This window comes from Lonchura striata, chromosome 1, assembly GCF_050655825.1.
Source record: "Lonchura striata isolate lonStrDom1 chromosome 1, ASM5065582v1, whole genome shotgun sequence".
NCBI classification, from domain to species: Eukaryota; Metazoa; Chordata; class Aves; order Passeriformes; family Estrildidae; genus Lonchura; species Lonchura striata.
The window spans coordinates 98,976,882-98,983,217 of record NC_140703.1 but is presented as its reverse complement, the minus strand read 5'-3'; positions in this window follow the sequence as shown (position 1 = coordinate 98,983,217).

Genomic DNA, 6,336 nt, shown 5'->3' with positions numbered 1-6,336 from the left:
CAGAGGGATATCATACCAGTTAGTTTGAAACCCTTATATTAAAAAGTACAGTGACTTCCACAGTCCCATTTTATACCTGGCATATGTTAAAATATTTAAATCTATACTCAACCGTGTGTAATGTAGGCCATGATCTCTGTGCTAGATAGTGTGGTTTAGTTCTAAAACAATGTTATTAAAAAAGCATCATTTAGGTGCCTTTTTGGTAAATGAATCGTTGATGCAGCATTGTATTGCAGCAGGCAAAATTCAATTAAATAAACACTGAATTTAGATATCTCTGAAAAACAAAAGTCCAACAGATGCAGAAGGTCACTTTAGAAATAACACTCATCAGCAATACTGCAGTGAACTCAGGTACCTGTATGAAACACAGCAATATTTCAAACTTGGCTAATAAAAAATAATTCTTTAGCTGATTATAATTAGTCACATAGTGTATTTCCATTCCCTTGAATGAACCAACAGCAATGGATGAATGTCACTGAAGAGTCACAGCGGAACCCAGAGAGCTCCTTGGGCAGATGAAGTCACTGGTTTGCTGTGTTTATACTGTAGCCCTGCCTCACATTTCTCGCAGGCATCTGAGGCGTGTTTTATCAGAAGTAGCCTTGGCATCCAGCACAATGGCATGTTTATGTTAGAAGGAAAGGTCCCACTGTGAGCAGCAGGACGAGGGATGCCGGTAGGAGCGGCAGCAGTGGCTTCCTGTGCCCCAGGCTGGCGTGGGCAGCGGGGGAAATGAGACACCGCGGCTTACGCTGCAGACCAGAAACTGTAACTCTCAGGAATTAACACACATAGGCCAGTGATAATTTTCCACATCCCCCCAGCTAGGAAAAAGCTGATATGTGGATTTTGAGCACAGCCCTTATAACTACTTCTTAGAAGAAATTTTGTAGGTCTTTCCTCATGCTCCCAGAAATGTAGCTGCCAGCGAAAGCTTCTGAACAACCAGGGTTTCCAGGGGGTAAAATCTTCACTGATCTTAACTCTGTGGTAGACCTCTGTTGAAAAGTCCTTGGAGACTCTGCAGTGGCCATTCAAGTTTCCCAGTTCCCACCTGAGCAGTGCTGGAGGAGATGACAGAGGTATCCCTGGTAAGCCGTGCTTGGTGCTGCATGAGAGGTGACACCCAGCATCCAGCCTAGCGTGGTACCAAACAGGGCATGGTGCAGACACCTCTGACAACTGCCACAGCCATGGCATAGGCAAGCATATCCAGGATGGATACATGGTGGGGGTAGAGGGAAGTACAGCAAATTATTTAACTTCCCAGCCTGGGCAGCAGAGTGACATTCAGTACACATGGTTGCTGCTGGCACTCCATCAGTGGAGACCCTAACGTCCACAGTGCTGCAAAGGATGTAGTTCCCATCTCAGTAATTTCCCTCAAGGAACACTCTGCCAAAGCTGCTGTGGTTAGATGTGGGCATGGCGGGCCACTCTGCTGTTTTGCAGTGTTGCCTTCTGTATCATCTACTTCCCTTTTCATGTGACAGTTTTGTTGTTCATTTTGGCTTCTCTTTGAAACATCATTCCTTCTTTTTTGTTTATCCTTTTTTCCAGATTTGACAAAATCACTTGTTAGTCAAATATTTATTATCATGATGTCAATCAAAACTAATACTTTTTTAATTTTATAGCATTCTACAATCTGCCTCTTTTTCCCTTTCATTTCCTCTTTTTCTTCCTTCTTTTCCCATGCTGTCCCAGTTTTTCTCCCTTTGCCTTGCATGACACCATTCCTCTTCTGTCTCTGCTCAGTTGGTAACAGAAGGCAGCATCACACACCCAGGGGACCCCTGCATCCCTAAGTCTGGCTTCGGAGTATGAACACAAATCCGTGGTTCAGCAGATCTAATACTTTCTGTGTCTTCCATCATACTAATCATTACACTTAAATGTATTCAGTATAGTACCTTTTTGTGAGTTGCTACTATCTTTATTTTACAAATGGGTAACTGTCATAAGGAAAAATTATGTGTCAGATCTTACACATATTTGGAATACTAAACTCATATGTGAGGTCCACTGAAATCAGTTATTCTGAAAGTTGCATGCAGACTGATGAAGGTTTTCAGTAGGACTTTTGAAAGTCAAGAGGATGGCCACAGCATTATATGGATAAATCACTAGGGATGTGACTTTAAGTGATTTAAAATTTCCCCAAGACCTTTTTTGCACCAGGCATAACTACTGGGTATTATGTAGTTCCTATGGAGATAGATGAAACATCTCCATATTGATCAGTTTTATTTCCATGCCTTCAAACTGTTCAGCAGTAACACAAATATTTCAAATCTCTTCCCCAGCCATTGAATGCTTCATTTCTAGTTCTGTATTCTTCAGGGTTTTTTAAGCACTTCTGGTGTTCAAGGGATTCCCCCTCTCCTTCTCAATTTCAGTCATTTGGCAATTGCAATGCACTTACGTAGTTGTGGGTACCGTGAATGCCTCTCATTCTTGTTTCTCACATAATATCTCACCCACTCTGATTTTTTATCTTTCCCTATTTATATTGTAATGGGGCCACATTTTCAACTGCTGAAAATCAGCTTGCACATGAATTAACCTTGGGCAGTCAGAATGTATGGGCTTCTTCAAAATAGCATCCTGGGAATTAAACTCATACTTGGTCTTTCCCGCATATATATTTCCAAGAGGAAGGCAGTGATGTGACATTCTGTGAACTGGATATTAACACTGCATGCTGTACTCCATTCCCAGTTTTAAGCCAGTATTTATTTGGTTTATAATTCTGAGATGAGATTTACTTAGATTTTCTTATTTGGAATGCAGTTGGTTTTGACACAGTAATTAAGAGTCGGCACACTCCAAAGCACCCAGCTAATTATTGAACCCTCTCAAGTGAGGGAAACAGTAAATTATCTGAGCAGTGGAAAGGGAAATAGGTCAGTTGAAAAATATGTTTTTATGAGCTGATACTGGATTTGACAATACAGATGCTGTCAAGAATGAAAGGAATCCCAGTTCAGTTTTGAAAAAGGTATATTTTTCACAGAGAACATCTCTTCTGGGAACCCTTAATTTAATGTACATTGGTTTCCTATTTTAAGAAAACAATTTGCCATTAACACTATGCCAGCCAGACTTACATTTTTTTAAGCAAAACCTCTTTGTCCTAAAGTATTTCATGGCCCAAAGAGGAGGAAATTGGCTGTGATATTTCAGTTTTTCCATTCTAAGGGAGAAATGGTCAAAGGTCTAAAAATATCCATGAAAACACCCTCTTTCTCATCACTGTAATATACCATAAGCTATGTGACAACATTTCTTTCTGAGCCTAACATTGTTTTTAATCAGCTAAATCTGCAACTGAGTCTGTCTTTACTGTAGAACTGCTGACTCAAATAAAAATTTTGTTTACCTGACTAATGTGATGACCTACTCTGAGCTACAGTGTCTCCAGTTCATCCTGCTTCCTTTGCCTGAACACAAATGATGGTTGTCCTCAATTGTGTATTCATCTGGGGGGAAAAGCTCAGCAGGCTTTGTGCTGTGGGGCTGTTTCTGTTAGGCGCTGTTCATCTCCATTCTCTATTTGATCTTCCATTCTACAGGAATATTGCAGGAATATTGAAAGTATATTCATATATTTTTTGGTCTGTGGCCATGATTGGACAAGTCAGGTAGACGGTACATGTAAGTAAAATTAAGAATATGCATCCTGTGATGGATTAATGCCAAGGAGTATGTTATGGAGGTCAAAGATGGGGGCCTCATCATTATCACCCAGCAGAACTCAAAGGGGGTCTTGGTATTCAGATTATTCCCCCAGCAGTGAATGCAGACGTGTGAGTGAATCACAACATACTTGTTTATTGTCAACTCAGAAAAAATAAAGCGAGACTGGTTTATGTGTAGACTGAGGCTAGTGTGGAGACATTCCTAGACAGGGTGGAGCCCACAAAGCCAGCGGTGCTGCCACTGGGGAGGGAGCAGGTCCCAGTTTACACTGAAGCTGGAGACAGCTTCATGATATGATCTATTCTGTAGTGAAATTTGTTTAGGAGGTTTTTGCCCCTTATCTCTCTACCTCACAACCCTGGCCACTCAGTCCTGCATGACAGCTTCCTGCCTGTCCTCAATTGTGCTTCTACAAATAAGTGCGGGGCCAGGCTATTGAGTAGGTCTCTAAAGCAGTCTAGGTTAAAAATAGCCTTCCAAAATAATTTTGCATTTTTGAGTTTTAAACCAAAACCATTTCAGCTGCCTGATTTTACAGACAACCTCTGAAAGTACCTATATAAGCACAATTGACATGGTAACAAACAGACCTACTGAATGGGAACTTTGCTTCTCAAATCTAAAACAAATGTGTCATGGAAATATACACAAAGAAACCTTGCCATCTTGCTGGTGAAGGAAAAGCACAGGGGTTCTACTCTCCTTCAATATCAAAATTGTAATGAACACAAACATTCACTAAATTTTAATGAATCACGCTGCCCTGGTGGATCAAGGTCAGACAGGTCAATGCTTTGAAATAAATGGAAGTTTTGCCTCTCCTTTGTTATGAGCTAAGATTAGCCTGGAGAAATGAGGCTCATGGGTGACCTGATCACTCTCTACAACTCCTTTAAAAGACAGTGTAGCCAGGTGGGTCTCACAGTAACAGGACAAGAGGAAACGGCCTCAAGCTGTGCCAGGGGAGGTTTGGGCTGGACATCAGGAGGAAATTCTTCACTGAAAATGTTATCAGGCATTGGAATGGGCTGCTCAGGGAGATGGTGGAGTCGCCATCCTTAGAGGTATTCAGGGAACAGCTGGACATAGCACTCAGCGCCATGGTCTTGTTGACAAAGTGATGACCCAGGGTTGGACTTGATTATCTCAGAGGTCTCTTCCAACCTAAATGATTCCATGATTTTGTAAGATTTTTTCACTATATTTTCTTTAGAGAAGGACTTAAAGTTTTAATATAGACTAGTGTTTGAACAGAGATTATATTTTACCATATATCCACATTGAATCTGGATCATGTGACTATTGAGAGACTGGGAAAGCATGCCAAGAGTGAGTCCCATCTAGATAAGCCTTCTGTCCTGATGTTGGCTCACTCATACCTACAGTTTTCCTGGCATTATTTGCCTAAACCATTTTTTGACAAAACTTTATTTTAAAATCCATACATCTCCTTAGGTAATCTATTCCAGTGTTTAGCTGAGGAATTTCCTTATTATCTAATCATGTTTGACATACAACCAATGTTTCATAGCCACACATCAGTACAGGTCAATATAATTCCCAGTGGAAACAGCAGTGACAGCAACACAGAAACTTGGCATGTCTCTGATGTTTGTTCCTTTTACTTTAAACAAATGAACCCAATGATTTAGTGAATATAGTTAAATACAGTTGGGGTCGCTGACATTTCTGTGCATACATTAACTCAAAAAGAATTGAAGAATCAGTAATTTTCTCTTAAAGATTTAATTTCCTGACAGGAAATATTGGTAGTTTACTACTGTAATAAGTTTACTAGTCACATAAACACATGGATAGATCTCTTTTTTTCCTTACAAGTATAATATGATATAATCTAATATTATTGTAGGCCCTGAAGGAAAAAGACGACAGTACTACAGACAGTACTATTGATTTGCACCTTTAAAACTGAAGCCCACCAATATTTTAAAGAATGTACTTTAGAAACCAAACTGGAAACAATATATCAGAAACAAGCTATTAAACTGCCTTCATTGAAACACCACTTGAAAGTTCTTCACAGCATCGTAAACAGTCAAAAAATAGATTCTTGCAGCAATGAAAAAATTACCAATGATGAGATAAACTGCTGTTTCAGAAGTGACTGGAGAGGAAATGAAGGTGCTGTTGTCAGACAGTACAGCAAAGTCAAGCTCAGGGGAAGATGTACAGGAAAATTGGACTGCTAGAACGAGCTGGGCTAATAACAGCCACCAGCAAGATGTCCTGGTTTGTTGGCATTTTGCCTTGTCTTGAAATGCCCAAAATAGATTGCATTTTAAAAAATTTTTCTTTTCTTCTTTCTCTGAGTCCATGAGTGGTTTTTTTAAATGGAGAACAATTAAAAGAGTAAAACTAAATTGCTTAGATTTCTGTAGCATTCTTTAAAAATGTAACAATGTTTTGAGTACATCTTTCAAGAGATCATCTATTTGTCAACACTGTTGGCTCATTCCTTCCCATCCCTAAACTTTTTTTTTTTAATTGTCCTTATTGCAGCATTTGGAACATTTCTCTTTATTTTTTTCTTAGGTGAAGTTTGCTTATATATGCCACAGTTAGCAACTGTGGTTACTATGGCCATTACAGGGGGTTAAAAGAAAA